Genomic DNA, 10,121 nt, shown 5'->3' with positions numbered 1-10,121 from the left:
GAATAAGAATCCAACCGCCGAAGACTCCCCGTGTAATAAATGGTGACAGTTGAAAGTTAAATCTGTTGGGTCACAAAGTTCTCCATGATCTCATAACAGATTTAATCTCTGGGGGGGGGGGGTACTGGAATGGAGATTGATCGCTCTCTGGTTCAGGTCAAAATTAGGATCCGTGAATGAATGATTGGATTTATGAATGGGTTCCGCCATATAAATGGGTGTGATGTATGGGTGTGGCAGAAGTTGAATTCTAGGCCCTAGATTGTGTGACTGGAAAACAAGTACAATCACACAACCCTTACTTTAATGACCTACGACAACCAAAGCAATATATATAATAATTTTTATTTATTATAGTAAATTTCCACGCCGTTGTAAAATGTTACTAGAATATGCACGATTTAAGAAAAAGTACAAATTAAGGCTTTTGTTCCTCTCATTTAATCTATCACTCGTTTACTTAAATCCACGAATCGTTCTAATTTCTGTGAATACGCATAATTTTTTGTAAATTGAAGATCTACCTCAATGTTATTATATTTAATAACTATTTATTTTTAACCTTAAATAGAACTTTTATACAAATTGCAGAATTTCTAAAAAAAATTATCTTATTTAAATCCTCTAAATTTAATTATTCCTGATATGTTGCTTTACTGTTTTGTATTTTTCAAAAACGCCATAATGTTATTCCCAAGTAGCACAGGGATATTGTAACAGCTTTAGTTTACATCGACCGACATTGTCAATATTGGCGAAAATCGAAATTGTGTGTACGATATTGTACGATTCCCGTCGATTTCACTATAAAAATATGTTTGTAAAACTTATCATTTAAAACTTTATTGTGTCCTTAAATCAAAATTAATCATTTAAAAGACAAAAAATGACGTCAAATTGTTATAATTCCAAAAAATAAGTTTAAAATATAAATTTAGAGATATCCGAACAACCCCGGACAATATTTGATATCAATATTGCAATCGTGTTTTTGTCACGACATCGATTTTTTCTCTAAATACTGAAATCTACGATCTATACCACTCGGAACCGTAACCATAACCCGTTAAGATGCTGTTTATCATTTACCGCTACCACCTGCGATCTATTTATCTTTTGTCTACTTATATTTAAATCTAATTTCGTCTCATAAAATTTATACCTTAGCTCATAATGTAAATGGAATGAAAATTATTCCGATTTAGCGAGCCCGAAAACTCAAACCAGCTGAAGATGAAGGGGAATTAATGCACCTTGTTGAAATGAACGAATTCTCTGATCTTGGCAGGTATGTGCTGTTTTTAATATATATAATTAAATTATATATTGCAAGAATTACATTGATTTCCACCTTTATCTTGTCCAGGCTGCTTAACTATTTAATTATATCACGTTATTCAATTCTCATATTCACAAACAGTGACGTAATTTTATAGTATGTTTGGAGATGTTAAGCCTTCTGACATGCTTATGTTTATATTTTTCACACCTGCCAAATTGTACGTTTGATGAAAAATATTTTTTAATACTTTAACTAATTAAAAATTTAAGAGCTAAGTGAGCTAACAAATGGATCATATTTGCATATTTTTTAATTATTAATTTGTCATGGTAGATTGAAATGTTTTTTTTTTCGAAATTTTAAATTGAAGATTTAGTATGTCTACTAGATTGATTTAATATGTATACTGAAGATTTAATAAGATATCTAATGTTGCTGCTAGTAAGAAGTTTTTTTCTCAACCGTACAAGTTTGCAGTATATATATATTTATATATATATATATATATATGTGTGTTTAATTATTATTTAATATTATGCTTACTGTATCTAATTAATATATAATGTTTAAATTACAAAAAAAAAGAATTGAATCATGAAAATTTTATATGTCTACATCTTACTTACCGAACCGAGTAGCTCATTAATCAAGTAATTCATAATTTCAGAAGGGGTTTTAACTTACATAAACTGAAGTTTGTTAACTATTAAATTATATCACATTATTCAATTCTGATATTCCCAAAGATCTTGTTTACTTTTATTGGTTCTGTGCACTATAACAATTTATCTGCTTTTCTCGGACTAAAAAAGACGAACTTGTTCAACGTTCCTCCCATATGCTCCTGCCAAAGAATAGAGGGTATCTCTCCTGATACTATTCTTTGGGTACATATATGTATTTATTAGGGTACATATAGGGTATCAGTACACCTAGAAAGTCATGGATTTCTATATTGAACAAAATTTGTCATGATCTAACTATTATTTTTTTAAAAATTGCAGATTTAGGTAACTGAGAAATCTTAATTTTAAAAATGGAATCCCCCTAATTTCATAGCGTTCTGAATATCTGAATTTGTAACAAAATATCCAATCTTAATCGTATTTTATTAAAATATAAAATGTTTCAATTGTGTTCTTTAAAATAATTAAGGAAAGAACATCCTTTCTAGAGCGAATAATCTTTTAAACTTCAGTGATTTCAGAATCTTATTAATTATTTTATTTGTTTAATTTTTTTTTTATTATAATGAATTTAAAATTCTTGTTTAGGCATTTTATGTTACACTTACTTTTAAGAAGAAAAAAAGCAGCTTTAAAAAGCTATATAAAAGTTATTTACTTTTGTATATTTTTCAGCTATTTAAATGCTTCAACTCTTTCTTTACTCAATTTTTAAGTTTAATATCAATAAATGAGAAGGTTTAGAGCCCCGTGGCAGATTTGCAGAGACACGGCAACATTTTCACTGAACATTACAAAGTTCTTGCAGAAAGATTTTTCTTTTGAAAAGTTAAAAAAAAAAAAAAATTACCTTTATTTATTTTTTGACAGAAATTTACCAGTTATATTTGAATCATGCATTTGAATAATAACTTTTTGGCGTGTTCAATATACGCCAATAGTAGCGTAAATTGATGGGTTTTTTTCTGTTGTATTTTCGTCAGTTATTGATGTTGATTTTCAAGTGGATTTTAAATATCCCGATAAGCAACCTGAAAAATTCGAATCTTGTATTTGGGTATTTACTTTTTAGGTCAATAATTCTGTCGAATTTTATCAGTTATTGCTATTGATTTCTCCATAGTTTTTAAATCTGATATTTATTATACGATATTTTTATACAACAGCCTAATCAAGAAACGAAACACTCATTTGAGGTGACCAATTCGTGTGAATTTGTTGTCAATCTTTTTTTTTCGCCGAGTACTACTGCGGATTTAATAATTTGCAATTTTTTTTTACTGGGATGACAAAAGGCGAAGGAAATAATTTCTATATCCCCCTGCCTCCCAACAAAATGCGAAAATGTTGCATGTAATGTTATAATAAAAATTATACGCTCAATTTAAAAAAAGTTATACATAGTTTTTTTTTTTTTTTTAAACACAGTGCTTTTGTTATTTTAAATTAGTAACATAACTGTTTATTATTGTGAAAAGTATCTTGCAGAAAGATATTAGTGCTAGAGAGTTTTGTCGCAGATAGCTCGAAAAAGTTCTGCTTCAAGGATTCAGAGTATAACAGCTTTGGTTATACCTATCATTTCAATTAATGTTTTTATAATGCTTTTTTGAATTTATTGTAGTGTTTTTGTCGGATAAAATAGTAACTTCGGTAACTCATGACAACTTTTTGGAGTTATTGATGGAAAGTCAGGGTTTTAAAATCTAAAATGTCGCAGATACCATGTACATATCAAAATGAAAAGCAATCCATAGCTGAATATGTCCCAACTTTGCAACATATTTTAACTTATGTGATTCTTAAGTCAAATATGACTGTGATAAGTGTTTTAATGGTATGGGTATTTCTCCGCACACTATTTATACATAGAATTCTTGATAATTGGATTCGTTAACATACAATCTGATATTGCAATGTTTAATATATTTATGCACAGGCCATTGCTTTGGAAGCTTCTCATATACAAAGTAAAGAACTAATGCAATAACTCTTTGAGAATAAAGTGACTGAAATAAGAAATAATATATTATAAAAATGAAAAATGTAGATAATTCCTTTCTTCAGCAATCCTATGCCCGTTTTACTTGTGTGGTCTTAATTGATGATAAAATATGAGGTACATTTTGTAATGGTTATTAAAACATTATATTTTTATATATATCTTTTTTTTCTTTCAGATATGTTATTTTGAAACCATCTGTAAAGAAGGCTATTTATGTTCTTTTACTTCAGCACCATCTTGGAATTGGCGATGATGTATTGTAAATTAAAATGAAAAAGGAAACAGTGTTTTGAAAACCTCTCAGCTGTTACAAACGCCATCTTAGGTAATTTTATAGACTTAGAATTTTAAAATTTGTAATTAGACTTTACTTTTTCGTGAGTCATTATCTTGCACTAAAATGGATCAGTTATTCCTTAAATTAACTACCCTGGTCCTTCCTGTTTTATTTTGCTTAGTTTGTATTCTGAACTCTAATACATTTACAGCATTGTATGTTTCAAAGTTCAAAAGTTAGCCGCTCTTAAGGTTTTGTAATGTTTTTCATGGCATCTTTTCTCAACCATGGCATCTTCTTCTAGTTATCAGGGTTTGTTGATTTAGATCAGCTTGATTTATTACATGATTTAAATCAAATGATTTTTTTTTAGAAAAAAAGCATTGATTTTGAAAGTTAAAATACAGTGTTTTTAAATTATTGATGCTTTTATTATTTTTTTTTCTAGTTTTAAAACTTATTTTAAATAAATTGCTGCATTAATTAATTTTAGTTATTCAAATTGCTTTCTTTCTTGGTGTGTGTTAAATTCCAACACATTTGAAATTGCATTTTTAAAAATTTTTTTTGATTCTTGAGATTGATTGATGGCATTAAATGTACAAATTAAAGTACACATTTAATGCTGTCTTAATATAGACTTCCATAGCTGTAGAGAGTAATTAATAAACATGAATTTTTTCAAAAAAAATGCAAATAATGTTAATTAAAATTCTACCTTTTGATTAAAAAAGCATGGAATTAAAATCTACATTATATTTTATTAGTGGAAAATGTTTATTTCTAAAGCTATAGTAGAAAGATGGGTTATATTAGAAAGAAATTACCCTAATATGTCAAAAATAGAAGGAAAGAAAAGGGGGCTGATGAATTCAGATGTTTTTTCCCTGATATAGTGTCATTCTTCCCTTTCAAAGTCTATTTGAAGCAGCAGAGTTATTAACTGGTAATTTTTTCTCATAATATGTTTATAGTATCTTTGACATAATCAGATTTTCTATAAAGAAATTTTGTGAAAAAAAATTCCAATAAGTACATAGATTTTTTAAAAAATTTTTTTAGCTTAGCTTATCTATTTTGATATAAGATTAAAAATTTATTACCACTTAGCAGTACCTTTACAAAATACTTCACTATATCTAAATCAGCACTGTGGTAGCCTCATGTTAGATGTGGAATTTGTATTGACTAGCCGGGTTCTAATCTCAGCCGATACTGGGATTGGAACCCGGATCACCTCATTGAAAGGTGACCAAATATTTTTTAAAAATTATTCAAGGAAAAACTTTTTTCCGTCTATCATATTATAAAATACATAGCTGCCAACCCTTCTGCATTTTTACTTATTTTAGCTATTTTTTCCTCTTTTATGCGCAGAAGATAAGATCTTCTGCATTTTACCCATCTGCCTGATAGCTAGTATTTTCTTTAAGTCAGACGTCGCTGTTCCTCTTGTAACAGCGTTTGGCAAGGCCGTAACTACATTTTTAATCGAATATTGTACCATCAAGTAGCTAGTCGAAAGTTTTTTTAAAAAATATTTCCTTTTTTGTTTTAAAAAAAGATGAGTATTGCTTTTTTTTGCTCATAATAAGTGGATTTATAAATAAATAATTAATCAAAATAGTTAAAATCCGCTTCTTTTATAAATTTATTGGTAATTAGTATGTGCTTGCGAATCTTCTGCATTTTTAGGCATTTCTTCTGCATTTTTTTTTTTTTTGTCTATCTTCTGCATTTTTATAACTAGAGGTTGGCAGCTATGAAAATATAATATTTTCCATTTGTTATTAACTTACTCGTCAAGGGCCCCCATATAAAAATAGGCCCGGTGCTCCTGGAAACATAAAAACTGCTCTGATTCTATACAAAAGAATTGTCAACCTAGGGCTGTTAGTAGTACTTGCATTGTGCTCATGTCTACTTTAGTTCATGTAATTTTTCAATATAACTATTTGTCTTTTAATTTAAAAGTATTAAAATTAACCACAGTTTATGTCTTATTTTTTTTCAGCTGCTACCTTCAGACTGTTCAAAGAGACTAGCTGCTACCTTCAGACTGTTTAAAGAAACTAGCTGACTAGAAAAAGCTGAAAAATTTGGTGAAGTTCTTGCCACCGCCAATGGCCGGGAAGGCAGGAAGACTAAGTTTGCGCCTCAACTGCCACAGTTTTGTTTTAGAAACAATTGATTGTATTAAAGAATACAATAAATTATAGAAATTAGTATATTATTCTTTACTGTTTAATAAAAATTATATTTCATTTACACATTTGACAACCGTTCAAGCCCTAATAAATATTTTGGCAACACTTTAATGGATAAAGGCTATAAGTAAATTAGATCGCAGCTTATTGTACCATGCTTGCCCTTTTTTAAGTCAGAAATCTGAGGAAGTGACTCCTGTTATTTTATTATGACAATATCAGTGTAAATATTGCTTTTTTTTTTTTTTAATCAGTTTTTTTAAAATCGAACCTGATGCTGTGAAGATAAGGAGTTTTGGTTTCCATAGATACTATTTTAGTAAAATACAGATTATATAATACTAAAACGTCACAACAAAAAAGTTAATCGTTTTAAATTAAACATATTGTAATTTTAATCTACATAGTAAAATATAGATGCTTTAAAAATTATTGCACAAATCACTTAAAATATTAAAATAATTTCACAGTATAAATGGCTGCTTGTACCCTGAAAAAGCGAAGAAATATCTTAACAAAACTATTTACTTTCTAGCTTATTTTCTAGAATAATAGTAAAATATACCTGCCTACCCAAACTTATTAAATATTAATAATCAAAAAATTCTACAAGCTTTGGTAATAACAAATAATTTAATTTTAAACAAGCTAGAACGGTTTTGTTCGGTTTTTCCAGGGTACAAACAGGCATGAATATTTCAAAAACTAATTTTTATTTTCTCAAATAACGTAATTTTGGCGATTGTCTGCATTCCACAGCATTCGTTTTTTGAATATCGTGTTGACGATGTCGGTTGACATAGTACAACGTTTGTAAATGCAGAGAGATGTCGATCGACGTTCCCCAACGTTTCTACAATACCGTACAATATTGGTTTGCAATATTGAATATACGACATAAAAGGGGTCCATTTTTATATAGTACAATATTTCGCTACGATATTGTACAATGTTCAAAGCTACGTTTTTACGATATCGTTTTTGTGAATTGTGCTACTTGGGTTAATTGCAATAACCACATGTTAAATAATTTAAATCACAAATCTTAACCTTTCAGTAACCAGACAATGCTGAAGTAGTGCACGTGCACATAAAAATTTAATCTATCACTAGTGTACCTATATGAATGAATCTTTCTTAACTTAATCCTGACATGTAGCTTTATTATTTTCTGCATTTAAACCTCACCTTTACGATATTATACGATATATTATTACGATATAATTGCAGTTACTATCAATTTTTAACCTTTAGCAACATATTACTACATTTTTAGCATTTAAAAGTACAACTTTCAACCCCATTGTTAAGTATCATAAGAATATGTTCGACTATACCGCACGTGTGAATAAAACTTAAATCTTTTTTAACTTAATTAATCCTGATATATAGCCTCCTTGATTTGTGTTTCTAAAATTCACCATAATGTTTTGAATTGCAATTACCATTTATTTTAAACCATGCTCATAATTTAATCTCGCAGTCGTATACCCATCTGAATAAATCTTTTTTGATCATATTATTACTAATATGTATCCTTATTGTTTTTCTGAATTTAAATTTACCTTATAGATATTAATTGCAGTTAATATAAATTTTAAACCCTTAACAATATATTACTATGATTTTTGCTATTAAAATTACAACTTTCAACCCTATCGTGAAGTTTCATAAGAATACGTTCGACTATACCGCACGTGTGAATAAAAACTTTATCTTCTTTGAATCTCTGTTAATTTAATTAATCCTGATATGTAGCCTTCTTGTTTGGTGTTTCTAATATTCTCCATAATGTTATGAATTGCAATAACCATTTATTTTAAACCCTTCGTTATAATTTCACCACATGTTTCATAATTTAAACCACAACCTTTAAGCATTCAATGAAATGCCGCGAGACGATGCTCAAATACTACACGTGCTCATAATTTCTCAGTCGTGTACCCATATGAATGAATCTTTTTTAATCCAATCAATATTGATATGAAGCCTTATTATTTTCTGAAATTAAAATTCAAATTAATGTTATCAATTGCAGTTACTATTAATTTTTAACCTTTAACAACATATTACTACATTTTTTGCAATTAAAACCACAAATTCCTTCCATATTGCAAAATATCACAAGACTATATTCGACTATCACTCACGCGAATAAAAATTTTATCTTATTTAAATTTTTCTTAATTAAGTTAAACCCGACGTGTGCCTCATTGTTTTGTGTTTCTAAATAGCAATAACCATTTATTTTTTAACTTTCATAATAATACTTTCACCACATATTTAGTCATTTAAATAACAACTTTAAACCTTTCAGTAAAATGTCACACACAAAGCTCAAGCAGTTCACGTGCACATAAAAATTTTATGAATGAATATTTCTTAACTTTATTAGTCCTGATATAAGGCCTAATTGTTCTATATTTCTCAAATTCACCTTAATGAAAATATTTACAATACATTTTTTTCCTCCCTTCTTTGTAATTTCACTTTATGTTTATTAATTAAAAGCTCGAGCGTAGTGTACATATGCATAAGAATTTTATCTTCTTTAATCGAGCATTTGGGTACTTAAATAAATGAACCTTTCTTAATTTTTTTAAAATCGTAATAAACAGTTTTATTGCTATTATTTGCAATAACTATTTTTTACCAACCATTTCCATCATATTTCGATGGCTGTTGTTGGTTCATCATTAGTAAACATACCATGCTGGTTTACCATCATAAGGGAAATACAACATATTCCATCATAATATGATGGTTATTGTAGGGCCAACATTAATATACATAACTTGTTGGTTGACCATCATAAATATAAACCAATAATTTCCATCATATTTCGATGGCTGTTGTTGGTTCATCATTAGTAAACATACCATGCTGGTTTACCATCATAAGGGAAATACAACATATTCCATCATAATATGATGGTTATTGTAGGGCCAACATTAATATACATAACTTGTTGGTTGACCATCATAAATATAAACCAACAATTTCCATCATATTTTGATGGCTCTTGTTGGTCCATCAATAATAAACGTAACATGTTGGTTGACCATCATAAAGGGAATACAACATATTCCATCATACTATGATGGTTGTTGTGGGGCCAACATTAACATACATAACATGTTGGTTGACCATCATAAAGGGAATACAACATATTCCATCATAGTATGATGGTTATTGTTGGGCCAACATTAACATACATAACATGTTGGTTGACCATCATAAATATAAACCAACAATTTCCATCATATTTTGATGGCTTTTGTTGGTCCATCAATAATAAACGTTACATGTTGGTTGACCATCATAAAGGGAATACAACACATTCCATTATAATATGATGGTTATTGTTGGGCCAACATTAACATACATAACATGTTGGTTGACCATCATAAATATAAACCAACAATTTCCATCATATTTTGATGGTGCTGTTGGTTCATCAATAGTAAACATACCATGTTGGTTGACCATCATAAAGGGAATACAACATATTCCATCATAATATGATGGTTATTGTTGGGCCAACATGAATATACATAACTTGTTGGTAGACCATCATAAATGTAAACCAACAATTTCCATCATATTTTGATGACTGTTGTTGGTCCATCAATAGTAAACATACCATGTTGGTTGACCATCATAA

At 28.8% G+C, this 10,121-nt stretch overlaps 1 long non-coding RNA gene across 1 annotated transcript; it reads left to right on the top strand.

Moving 5' to 3' along the window:
• Positions 1 to 707: 707 nt before the first annotated feature.
• LOC147810996 (uncharacterized) lies at positions 708 to 6,478 on the top strand. Its single transcript, XR_015433088.1, has 3 exons — positions 708 to 1,288; positions 4,149 to 4,298; positions 6,265 to 6,478. It is a non-coding gene; the product is annotated as an uncharacterized LOC147810996 (long non-coding RNA).
• The last annotated feature ends 3,643 nt before the right edge of the window (positions 6,479 to 10,121 follow it).

Source organism: Parasteatoda tepidariorum, chromosome 4 (assembly GCF_982258835.1).
Source record: "Parasteatoda tepidariorum strain Cologne lab strain chromosome 4, Ptep-v5.0, whole genome shotgun sequence".
Lineage (NCBI taxonomy): Eukaryota > Metazoa > Arthropoda > Arachnida > Araneae > Theridiidae > Parasteatoda > Parasteatoda tepidariorum.
The sequence above is the reverse complement of the archived record's forward strand: the minus strand, read 5'-3'. Positions and strand labels throughout refer to the sequence as shown.